General features: G+C 48.5%; 1 protein-coding gene across 2 annotated transcripts in view; it reads left to right on the top strand.

Annotated features, from left to right (window-relative positions):
* The window catches only part of CACNA2D3 (calcium voltage-gated channel auxiliary subunit alpha2delta 3), a 770,150-nt gene that overhangs the window by 319,933 nt on the left and 437,025 nt on the right, over window positions 1-13,192 (top strand). The gene's annotated exons all lie outside the window — the stretch shown is intronic.

Raw genomic sequence — 13,192 nt, forward strand, 5'->3', positions numbered from 1 at the left:
GGGTAGGGGTGCAGTGGCTAGCCCACTGACCTTGTCTCTTGTCACCTGCTGGAGGGGAAATAAGGCCCATGTCATGGGGTTGCAGTTAGATAGCACAGGTAGCCTGTCAGAGAGTCTGGTACTCAATGAAGACCAACGCATTCTGTTGTGATTATGACTATATTAACTTGTTCGATTCTCACAGGCAATTATGTTTAAGACAGGAAGAACTTGAAATCAGAGGGAGTAACAACAGGTCACAGGTTCCCCAGCTGGTAGAGGCAGGATTAGAACCCAGCATTTTCATTAATTGTGTCCTCTCTGGACCACACGCCACCCCAGTGCTGGTTTGTGAGCCATTATTCTCAAGGGTGTATATAAGGGAAAAGACAATACTTTGGCTCCCAAATATTTTTGTTTTAAAGTGGTTGAAATCCAAGAACTGGAAATTGGCCAGAGTTTGACCCTAAACTTCTGCTTCTTTTGTCTCATGTGGTTGCTAAAGAACACAAAAGGGCAGTTTCGGTGATTCTGTGTTGTTTTGGGGTTTTTCCCCTTTCTCCTTATCCCATTTTGCTTCCCTGCCCTCCTCCTCCCCATAACTGTGCTGTAACCATGGTGCTGTCGAGACAGAGGAAAGACATGATAAAAGTGGAAGAAAAAAGGTGGTGGCTTAAAAATGTGCCCATAGATAACATTAAACACAAATGATTCTATAGTTTGGCTGGGGGAGAGAGGGGAGGGAAAGAATCCTGTAGCATGTCAGTGTTTTAGACCCAAGCAGAAAAGAGGCAAAAGTAGTAGCTTTATTCTCCAGTAGTTTTAGGCTGGATAAAGGAAAATGTGAATTTTAGAAGTTAACCAGTTTAAACTCTGGTATCATTTTACCACTGTGGCCTCATTTTATTTCCCTCTGCAGCCCCTTGAGGGAGGTTAGGCAATATTCTCATCTCCCTTTTTCAGATGAAGAAACTAAATGTCAGGGAGGCCAAGTCACATAGGTAGGAAGGTCCATGGCAAGCGGACCTGGATTTTCTGATGAGTCCAGCTTACTTGGCTGCCTCTCTGACCATGAGCTCTGAGAGGATGGGTACCTATTCCCGCAAGTGTCTGGGGCTCAGTTACTTCTGGGTCACCTTGGGATCTCGGAACTTTTGCCCAGGCTGAGAACCCCAGCCCTGGGCCCATCCATCACCAGCCTTCCTTCTGAAGCTCCAACTCTTCCTGGGCCCTGCTCCCTGTAGTGAGACCCCAGACCCTTCTCTGGCCGTGCCTCCTCTTCCCTCCGTGATACCCAGTGTCATAACTCCAATGAGTTGAGGTTCCCACGTGAGCTTGGAAGAGGTGCTGACTCATGTAGCGTCTGCATATCAGCCCTGCAAACATTCTTGATGTGACTCTGCTTGGGACAGAAAGTGGGACATAGCAGGGAGGACAAGCAGAATATTGCCTCTATAAAGTATTCGCTCATCTATTCGTTCATTCCTTCCTTCCTTCCTTCATTCATCAAATGTTGACTGTGCCGAGCTCTAGAGATACGCCCACAACTAGGAAAGACGTGGGCCCTGCTCCTTGAGCAGAGTGGGAAGACAGATGCTGAACAAGTCATGATCAGGTGGCAGGAAGGCAGAGTATGGTGCTAAGGGGCATGTAGCAGGGGGCCGGGCCTGGTCCTGGGGCTCCAAGAAAGCCCTCCCTGAGAGGAGGTGGAGAGGAGGGAGTTAGATGGGAAGGGAGTGGTTGGGAGCGAAGCATGTCCAGCAGAAGGACTAAACAGTGAGCAGGTGTCAGGGGAGCGGGCATGGGGCTGGGACGCTAACAATGAGGGAGTGTGGTGTCCAAGGGGACTTGGGGTGGGGAGGAGTCAGAAAGGTTAGGCTATGGGGCCTCCAAGGGCTGGCCAGGTGGTGAGAGGCTGTGAAGGCCATCAGAAGCTCATGGAAACCATGGAGACAGGTAAAATATGGTTGAGAGCTTTGCTGGGAAGAGGTCTGCAGAGGAACACTGGGGCCAGACACTGAGGAAGAGGGAAGAAGGGAGAGGAGGAGGAGTCCAGGGCCTGGTGCGGAGAAGACCCAGTGGAGAGGAATGGTGTGTGGCCCAGACTGGATGGTGAAGGTGCAAGCCCTTGGGCCTCGGGCCCCAGAGAGTGAGCTCCAGCAGGAACATCAGCTCCACCAGGGCAGGGACCTCCTCTGTGTTCTTCTCTGATGACTTGCCAGCCTCAACATGGTACTTGCACGTAGTAGGTGCTCAATAAATACTTGTTGCCAGGTGAGCAAATGAATGAAGGGAGCAATTTAGAAAAACTTCTCACTTGGTTCTCGTACAGGTGAAGAAAAGACTCTGGAAATAGCTCTCAGTCTCGATTCCCTTTCCTCCACCAGTAGTGGAGGGCCTGGGAGAGGTTCACTGCTTGGCAGAGGTGGAGTGAGGTGTGAATTGCAGGGCATGACCGAGGCCACCCCTTCATCTTCTAGACATCCCAGGAAGGTGCCCAGTCAGGCCAGCATGGGCTGCAAGCTCTCCTGTGTATGGGGGCCCAGCCCCTGAAGATGAACACAGGTCCAGGAAAAGGGAGACCCGTAACCACCACTGTAGAGCCTGAGGAACCAACCTGTGTGTTACAGTCCATTAGGTTCTTCTGAAAAGCCCAAGGAAGGGGAAGGTCTAGCCTGGCGGACTTGGGTCCTGGGCTGCCGTAGGGATGGGCAGAATTGCTGGGTTTGGATTTGTCAGATGTCTCAACCTATTTTTCCAATGCTGGGTTTGATAAAATGCAAAATGCATTTTGCCAAGCACTTTTCCCCTTAATTACATGTGTATATTTTAAGGGAAATTTAATCCATATGTTTCTGATTCATTTACATGAAAATCATTAAGAGGTTGTTTTCTAGGAGCCATTTGATGTGCAAGAAGGCTCATGAACCTTTTTAAAAGCTGTGTTTAAAAATTGTTTCTTTCTTTTCCCTTTGCTTGGGGGTGTGTGTGTGCACGTACGTGTGTGTGAGAGAGAGTGAGAGTGAGAGAGAAGGGGGGGTGGAGAGAAAGAAGGATAGAAAGAAAGAAACTGACTCCAGGATGTCAAAAACAAATATGGACTCTAAATGGTTTGTTTTCTCCTTAGAATTCTGAGCTACACGTTTGGAGTAGGATAGACTCTTGCTTTTACGTCTGTTTTCGGCACTAACTGAAGGTGATGGTGCTATGGCCATAAGTTGGAATCTTGAGTAAGGATCAGAGGATCAGGCCTGTACACACTGCTTCGCTTCTAGAGAAGGGCATTCAGGACCCTCCCCATCACATGGCCCTTTGGCACCTGCAGGCCCCCCACGGCCAGATGAATGTCCCCAACCCTGTTTCATCAGTGAGAGCACGATAGGACAAGAGTGTTTGGCCAGATACACAGATGATAGTGCCACTGAAGTGACCCCACCGTCGTTATCCCAAAGTACTCATCATTTTTCTCTTTTAGTTTGGAAATTATATTTTTATGTCCTAGAGTGACTATCTCTGTCTTAAAATTCACCATTTGAGTGGCTGAGTTCAAGTTCTTTTGGCAGTTCCTTCACATTTCTGACTGTGTGTGTGGGCATAACACAAACATAGGTCTGCGAAGATGTGTATGTGTGTACGCGTAGGTTTGGGTCTCTATTATCTCTATTATCTCATCAGAGGTGGTGTTAGTGGAAGGAGGATGTCCTGTGGCTCGCTGTGGCCTCTGCTTAGGCTTATGTTTAACCCAGATGTTTAACTTGTTTAATGAGTGAGTGAATGAGCTGATTACTTACTGAGAGGCATGCTCTGTACTGAGCACCTTCGCTGCAGTATCTCACTTACCACTACCCGGTGTGTTGCAGGCAGCAGGTAGGGACTGCTATCCTCCACAACCTACTGTGAGAGAATTCCAAACCAACCTCCCACACTCGGTTCTAGGGTCAGGTCTGGCGTGTTAAATGGGGTGAAACTCAAATACATGACTTTAGGTGCTGGTGGATGGTTTCCTGAAAAGCAAGTGAGAAGGGAGTTCCCACTAAGGCTCCCACCTAAGGCTCTGTGAAACACTTTCCTGTCCCTCTGGTCCCCTTTCGCCCTGGTACTGACCTGTACATTCCCCATTGTCCCTGTCCTGAATCATTTCCAGGCTCGTTTCAGAACCATTGGGGAACCTCTGGAGTGTGGCAGGCCTGGACTTGCCTCGAACTTCTGTGAGCGCCAGCTCAGTGGTCTGGGGAAAAGCGTTTCATGCTCTGAGTCTCAGTCTCCCCATCTGTAAGGTGTGAAGGGTCATTTTGGGCATTAGCAGAGGTAAGGGTGTGGGCCCGGCGCAGCATCCATACCTTGGGACAGTTGATTGGTACGTGCTGACTTCTCATGCCAAACTGTCTCCAGCTCCTGCTCCTGGGTGCGGGGGTGGGGGTTCCATGTGACCCTGCCCAAGCCCAGCACACACTTGCCCTTCCCTTCAGCACTGTTTGCAGGATGACGTGCAAATCATCACAAACCGACACCGGCTCCTGCCCTCTTTCACTGGCCTCCCCTTTCCACCTCCTCCGGGTCATGAGACCAGGACTCTGACTCCCTGAATGCCTACCCCTGGGCTCTGCCCTCCCCCCAGCCTGCTGTCCTCTTGCAGAGCTAGGCTTCCGCTTTCCTGACAGCGCAGCTTCCTAGAGCCTGGTCTTGCCCTCTGGCCTCAGCCCTCCTCTCCAGAACAGTCACCTGTCCTTCTTTTATGTCCCCATGGTTTGCTGCTTTCCTTTTCACTGGGCTCTCTCCCCCTTGAACTTGGAGGCAGGGGCTGTGTTTTCTTCATCCCCTTTGGAACTTAGCAGAAGGGCTGGAATAGAAAAGATCTTCCACAGATGTTTCTTGAACCTGCGTCACTATATGAGTACTTTAGTCCTACGCTACTATAGGTCATGACAAACAGATTGCTGGGTTTCTTTTTTCTGCTTTTGGTTTGTCAATTCTACTTCTCTGTGCATTTGATTTTTTGAGGGTGGGGTTCCCTTTGAAGACAATAGTCTTAGATGTCTGTCTAATGAGATAATACTACTTTCAGGGTCTTTTAATATGCTTGCATTTTTTATTATCTCTTTTTCCAGAGTAATAGAAATCAGGATGGAGGCTTGCGATTGGTAGGAGCTGACTCTAGGCTAGAGGAATTCTAAAAGGAGGGGCCAGGGCAGTAAAGGACAATGCAGGAGCAGAAATGATATACTAACAGTGTTTTCTTTTTTCACCTGGTGTCTTGACATTTGTGAAATGTCACAGTAAATAGTAGAGAGTCAGAGTTTGTAGGTGATTTGTTTTTCTTTTCTTTTCTTTTTTTTTTGATGACTTAGAGGGAATTGAAGGTCATTCCTATGCTAACATGACACTTAGGTGCTTACTTTCCGATCTGTATTTTGATTGGGAGGGAGGGACCATCTTCAGCACTCTGGAAATGACAGCAGTGAATGTTGCAGCCTGGGCTCATGGTCAGATGTGTTCCAGTGGGGAAAATAGTTAAGAACCACTATCCCTGGGCTGACTCAATCAGCCATGCTATGCCACAGGTCCCCAAGAATGAGGAAGAGATTGCTTTGCTGAGGAAATGCAGGTAGGGCCTTCAGGATTTTGGGAAAACAGGGGAGACACACAGAGAGTCCTGCGGTCGGCCCTGGGCTCCTCAGCAGCCCTCCCCGGCATGCGTTGGGTTGGTCAGGGGCTTGTTCAGGGGCGTGGGGTCTGGGTGTGAGTGTGATGTGTGGCTGCTGCCTTGATGCTGACCCTTGCCACCACAAGGGCTCAGGCTATGCTGTTTGCTCATCTGTTAAGTACTCATTATGGTAACACCTATTTCATAGGGCTTGTGAGGATTAAATGAAAACAATATATATTATATCTTTAGCCCTGTGGCTAGTGGGTGGTAAGAGCTTACTAAGAGTGACTTTTGTTAGTACTGTTATAAGAGTGATGGTAGTGTAAAGCCCACAATGGCATGGCCTATGCTTGGGGGTATCTATGACACTGAACAAATTGACATTCTTTTTCCTCCTGCACCTTGGAAACCCTTTTATCACTGGAGTTGTACATCAAGAAATTCAATGAACAGAAAACAGTGTGGAGCCAGAGTTGCTTGGGGTTGGGAAGCCCATGAGTATCTTCTGCATACGGCCAGTCCCTGATACTTGCGCCCATCTTCCCCCTGCTCATCGTGCTTGGATTGGGGGGGGGCGGGGGCAGCTCTTTGTGTTCATGTCCTTCTGCTCAGCTGCCAAGAACCTTGGTGTCATTGTCAGTTAAATGCCGTAGGGTTTGAGATAACACTCTTTGCTTTCCTTTTGTATGGGACCCTGGGCTCTCAGAAGTCTCTGGGGGCCTCAGCTGTTTGGTGAGCCTCCTCTTGCAGGGGAGAGAGGGAGTAAAGGAAATCTTCCTGTTCACTTCTCACTTTCTTTCCCTTCTTCCCAGCTCCAAGCTTAGGGACTCTTCTGTCCAGAACACACTAGCCATTGTCCTTGGAGACACTCACCTGTGCATTAGTCCACCCATGTCCCCGTGTCTCAGTTTCCTTCCTCTAGGTAACATTTATGTGGTTTTTATGACGTGCAGGCACAAGCATGATCTAATATAATACAATTCTACCCACAACTTAGTGAAGTAGAAACAATTATTATTCCCATTTTCCAGATGAGAAAACTGAGGCTTAGAGATTGGTCAGCATGACTCAGCTAGTAAAATGGGCAAGTCAGCATTGCATCCCCAACACTGCCTTCAGCACCTCCTGGATACCCTGCCTCTTTAGACTCTGTCCTACATGCCACTATATCCACCGCCCTGTGGCTGTGCCCACATGTTCAGTTAGCTGTGTCCTACCTGTTTATGTGCACACTTCACGTGTGAGGCAAATGGAAGACCCTTTTTTTGTCAAATCGTGCTATTTTCTTCCCACCGTATGGAAATCTATCATAAATGAAAACACGTCTTATTTTGCATAAACACTCACAGTCTCTTCCCCTGATCAAAATAAATGTTGCAGCAGAAAGTTGTTTTAAAAATGTAAAGCAAATTCTGTATCAGAATGTCAGTATGTCCCAGTGGTTCACGTGTTGAGGATATTTCTGTCAGAGATGAGGCGGTTCCACATTTAATCCTGCAAACCTGCCGTACCAAAGTGCACATGAGACCAGTGAGTAAGGAAGCAGTGATTCAACATGCAAAAAGGCTCTTTGCCTCACCAGAAACGTCACTGTAGTAGGTTTAGGAGAAGTGAATTCTTCCTCTGTAGGGACTGGAGTGGCGTTTGCAGAGTTGGGTTCTGGGGACACCACTATCATGTATTTATTTTTATTTTTATTTCTTAAATTTATTTTTGGTTGCGTTGGGTCTTCGTTGCTGCACGCGGGCTTTCTCTAGTTGCGGTGAGGGGGCTACTCTTTGTTGTGGTGCGCAGGCTTCTCACTGCGGTGGCTTCTCTTGTTGCAGAGCACGGACTCTAGGCACGTGGGCTTCAGTAGTTGTGGCATGCGGGCTCAGTAGTTGTGGCTCATGGGCTTGGTTGCTCCACGGCATGTGGGATCTCCCTGGACCAGGGCTCCAACCCGTGTCCCCGGCATTGGCAGGCGGATTCTTAACCACTGCACCACCAGGGAAGGGAAGCCCCTCATGTATTTATTTAATAGATGTTCACAGAGCTCCTGTGGTGTGGCAGACATTAGGCATTAGGGGTGGTGATGAATGAGCAGACGCTGCCTGTGCTCTCGTGACATTTCTAGGCCAGCAGGGAGACAGATGGGGAGTAATCACATCACTGAGCATTTAATGCAACCAGAAGGAGTGCAGTGGAGGGAGCTTTGGTCCAGCGAGAGTGTGTCCCAGAGCATCTCAGCCTGGACCAGGGGTGAACCAGGGGTGAGGGACAGCCATGGTCTGAGGACGTTTTCCTGAAGAAGATGAGCTTGCCTGACGCTTGAAGGGCGGGTAGGAAATAATTTAGCTAAAGGCTGGGGCAGGGCTGGGAGTATCCCAAAGAGAAATCGTGTTGCACAAGATGTCGGTAAGCAGTCCTTGAAAGAATGTTTTGGGATGAAATAAGGGAAGGAGGTGCCATGTAAAGTCTGTCACTCTTGGCAGTCCATTGTGTCCATGAGATATTCAAGGAATTGGAGTTTCTATCAGACAGAAAGACATTTAATTATATGAGGCAGCTTTCCCCAAACTTATTTGATTAGGGCGTCCTTTTATCCTGGAACAACCACTAACATCTCAGAAAGAGTTGGTGTTCCTGGGACTCGGAGACTCAGAACTGTAGCTCCATGTGTTCAGGTGATAGGTCTCAAGGGTACGCCAATAAGTGACCAAGATGTAGAGGAAAAGATAAGGATGTAGAAGAAAATGCATAGTACAATGCATGAGAGAGAGAGAGTGTGTGTGTGTGTGTCTCTGTGTGTGTGTGTGTGTATTTGAAGGATATACATAAATGGTTGAATATACTGAACACTTCTAGAGGGATGTATAGGAAATTAAAGTACCTACCTTCCACTTTCTACCCTTCTGTTCAGTTCGAATGTGTTACCAGGGACATGTGTTGCTTTTTTAGGAATTAAAAACAAAAGAACAAAAGAACTTGATTTACAAAAGCTACTCAACTACAAGTAATTTTCAGGTACACATCTATTTGATGAAAGGAAACACATCTGTGTGTACACTGCTAACGGCTTTCCACTTGCTAATCCTTTCAGCTTGTGGTGGATGTGGCTGACAGTGGTTTTGTTGGAGGTAGGAGGACCATGGAGTAAGTCGTTCATCTGCAGACACTGCCTTTGCTGGAGTTGGTATTTAGTGTCATCTTGTGTCCCTATGGTGGCAGCAGTTATTTTCATACAAACGATGTTGGCCTGGGGAAAGAGAATTGGTTTCCTTCTAAAGTGATTCCATGATGCTTCAGTCACCCACTGATGGGTATCACATACATGGGGAAGCCCTGCCTCAAATATGAAGAACATTCTGCACTTGGGAAAGAATATCTCAGTGTTTCCAAGAGTCACACTGATAGAAGTGAGGTTTTCTATTCTCCAGCCAAAGGCAGGCAGCTGAGCAGTCTTGCTGTGCTCTCATCGGCACTGTCTCAGGTACCTTGCAAGAGGGCTTTTTATGAAGCAGCTGTTCCTGAGCCTCATTGGACCCTCTGGAGGTGAGGGGTTGTCTGACGGAGGCCCAGGACTAAGGTATCTGGTCCCTTCTGCTCTACTCCCTGTCTCAGGCCCCCTCCTCATGCCTGGCTTGCATCTTCACTACCTGAAGAGTGTTGGCAGCACAGGTGGGCTGTGAGGATAGGACACCAGCTCTCAGGTGTATCTCTGTTCAGTGCTTACCAGTTCCTCCAAATGCCTGCTTGTGAATCCTGTGACACCCAAAAATTCATGCCTCATATATTTCAGGTAGAGTTCTAGTAAGAACAGTGTGGTTGCCTTATTTTCCAAGATGTCATTCTCTGCACAATGTGGGCAGCTCCATTTTGTTATCTCTAAAGGGCCACCATCATGTATTCTCTCTCCATTCTGAAGTGAGAGAGTCACTTTTGAACATTGCTGATCTTTTCTCTTTTTCTCCCTCTTACTCTGTGGCAGTAGGACAGCCCCTGAGTGGTCTCTGCCTCAGTAGCTGCTCCTGCACTGTCTCATACCTACGTTGGTAGGTATTTTCCTAGCCCCATACTCAGATAAATGCAATACACTGCAACTTTATCTTTTGGCAGGTGGATTGATCCACATCTTAGAGAGACTGAAGGCATAGAACTCTACATGATGGAACTCAGACTGGAGTTAAAAGTCTTCTGGCTCCAAATCTGTGGTTTTCCCACTAGAGCTTTGAAGCAGAGCCTCTGCAGTTGAGTCCATGTGGGCTTGTCCTCCCTTGGGTCTGCTTTATTCAAAGGCCAGTGATGGGTGCTGGGAAGTTGGACCGTTCTTGTCCTTCAGAGACTTTTCTGGGCTGGGTTTTCATGTATTCACTGCCATCAAAGGCAGAGTGAAAGAGGGGAAGTAGCAGAACCGAGTGCCTTGGGAGCCCAGATGAAGAGGTGCCTGCGATGGGCCATCAATGGGAAGATAGTGGGGAGGTTTCCTCAGCTGGTGCGGGAGCCCTGAGAAAAGGCAGACCTGGCCGAGCCCTCCCTCCTAAGGTGCGCACACAATTGGGTGGCAGTGGTTTGCTTTTTCCTAAACCAGACTTTAAAGGCTGACTAGAGGCTCTTTGCTTAGTAAGTTTTTACAGTGTTCTGGAATATGCTCTTGGATTTCAAGAATAGGTTGTCATACTCTCTGCTCTTATCTCTGTTGTTAAGATCTTAAGTTCGTTGTTAACACCTGTCTCAGGATCCTTCCCCACACGTCACTCATCAGTGGAATATCTCCCTTTTGAGACAGAATATCCCAGTGTCTTAAATGCATCCATTTATAAGGATTTTATTCTTTTCCTATTTGCCAGTTTACTCTCCTTGAAGACTTGAAGCGGGTGTACTGAAAGTGGCCAGATCAACTTTGTTCCCATCCCCACACCAGGCCAAATGGTCTTTTCTTCTTTTGTCCTTCTTGCTCTACCGTCTCTTGAACTGAGTCCAGCAAACAGCTGAGTGATATTCATATTCATTCATCCCAAAGGCACTGTTTTTTAAGTACAGTTTGGGGCTACTGTGTTGAATGAAAAGAAGGATACTAAAGAACAGAACTGTCAGTTTTGTGAGTAAGAAACACTGAACTCACAGAGAAGCTTCATTTTGTTCACTCTTTTTGAGGGAAAAATCCAGCAGGTATCAACACAGAATCCACCGAGACGCTCCTGTCTCCTAAGGGATAACGATAGATAATCAAGACAGCAGCCGCCCCATGTGGGCTGACCGTGGGGAGGTGTCGTGGTGAGTGCTTCATCTACACCGTCTCCCTGGATGCCCTCAGCACCCCCATGAGCAGGAGGTAATCAGATCTGGTGGGTCAGTGGATGGGCTCTGAAGCCAGACAGCCTGAGTTAGAATCAAGGCACCACCACTCAGCCGTGTGTGATTTCAGGCAAAATACTTAGCCACTCTGTGTCTCAGGGGAGAATAACTGTACCCAACTCAACTTGTGCAGTTTTTTTGTGGACTAGATGAGAGAGAGACAGAGACAGATAGACAGACACTCTGGCATATCAGAAGGCTCATAAAGTCTTCGCCACCATTATTGCCATTGCGCACCCATTTTATGGATGAGAAGACTGAGGCTCAGGGAGGTTAAGTTACTTGTCCAAGTCTGAATTCAGATGCAGGTCTGCCTGACTGCCAAGTCAGTTGCCTTATCTGCCATGCTTTAATGAGCAACGAGAGCCTCCCAGGAGAGGGAACCTCAGAGAAGCCTGGCACCCTGGCAGTTCCTCACTCACAATGAGGGTCAGCTGGTTATAACCAGATCAGAGTGTCGCCATGGCTAGTTCTTAATGACAGTTCCTGCTGCCACGACCACCCTCCAGCCAGGAAACATTGGTGTGGCTGAGTCAGTGGCTCGAATATTGAAACAATGTGTGTCCTTGGTGAATAGCCACTGCTCCAAGGCCCCCTCCCCAGTGCCCCTTGTCCACCCCAGTATCTCCTTACAACTAAGGGCTTGGCATCGCAGGTGGGCCCTGCTGCAGGGCTGAGGCTGATGTGCATTATAGTTGCTTAGCACCTGCCATACGGGTTGCAGACACAGTATTGCCCAGGTGTAGCGGTGCTGCATTTTGTTGGCTACAATTTAACAAGGTGCATTGGCAGTGACCTCAGAGTGGGTAAATGTGTCTGCTCTCTGCTCCTGGGGCTCTGACCCTTCTCTGAGCAGAATCCTGAGAACCTCGCAGTGGGCCCAGGCCTTCTGCCTCCTCTCTCCTGGCTCTCCACGCACTCCATGGCTTCCTGGCCTTGGTCTCGCATTCCTGCAGCTCTGCCACTCTGCTGGGTCCACACGCCTTCGGAGCTGGCCGAGGAGACTTCTGGGGCTTTCTCATGGCTAGTGGGCCAGGACCCAACTCGGCCCAGGAATGGGCCTAGGGTTGCCCCAGGCGTCCTGGCAGCACGAGGATGGCTATGTACAGCCCAGCTTTGTATCCCTCACAATCGCTGGAGTTCTCATATGGAGGTTAGAAAGGCCTGGCATCCTTCTAACAAAACACAGCAGGCTTCCATAAATGTCCTGGGTGGAATCTTTCCAGGAAGTGACTGGGTCTGCGGAGACTTCTTTGTTTTAAACCAAGGTGGGTCGGGTGGGGGGTAGACTCTCTCACTGCCCAGTGTAGAGCCAGCACTAAGGCTGCTGTGTATCCTGGGGGGTTTTGAGTGAAGGCCTGGGGTCCAGTCCCCACTCCTCCACCTGCTGGCTGTCAGACTGATCAAGTTGTTAACCTCTGTGAGAGTTAGTCATCTTCTGTCAGGCCTGGGATCCCAGTGGCAGGATGGGGGAGGCTATCTGGGAGAACGGTAGGATGGAGCAAGGAAAAGAGTGATAGAGGGAGAGAGAGAGAGAGAGTGAATGCGGACAAAGGAGGGAGGGCAGGGAGGGGGAAAGGGGAAGAGGGGAGGGAGGGGCTCCTCTGGGCCTCAGCCACTGGCTAGTTCCTTCTGTGACTGGTATTATTGATCATCTGACTCCAGAAACACTCTCCACTTATCCTGACACATTTCATTCTAGAGTTGTGGATTTCTTTCCCTCTGTAGCTCATTCTAAGGAGTTCACTGAAGAAGACTTGACTAGAAGTTATTTCAGCTGCCAAGCTAGGAAATATCTTTTGACACTTTTTCACCTTTTTATTTTTCCCTCCCAAGTCTCACTTGAGTTACTAAAAAAGGAAGCAGGACGGGGGGGTTGGTGGTTATTTTTTACTTATACAGGAAAAGCCATCTTCATCCGTCAAATTCAGAGTCACATAAAATATTTGAAAATGACATTTATTAGCTGATGTTAGGAATTAAAAAGTACATTGTCACTTGAGTAAAGAAAAGGACTCGGGGGTTGAGGGTGGAAAATTAATGAACCTTCCTGGGTGCAGGGCCCTAATGCCGCCCGCCCAGAAGACAGGGTGATGAGTGGCTCCCCGTGGGTCTGCAGGCAGGGACCTCTGCATGCTAGCTTTCATCGCGGGACGGGTGGTGAGAAAGGAGACACCGGCACACATCTGCGATGTGTCTATTGTGACGATGAGTTGTTCCACACGTGCC

This window comes from Balaenoptera ricei, chromosome 11, assembly GCF_028023285.1.
Source record: "Balaenoptera ricei isolate mBalRic1 chromosome 11, mBalRic1.hap2, whole genome shotgun sequence".
Taxonomy (NCBI): domain Eukaryota; kingdom Metazoa; phylum Chordata; class Mammalia; order Artiodactyla; family Balaenopteridae; genus Balaenoptera; species Balaenoptera ricei.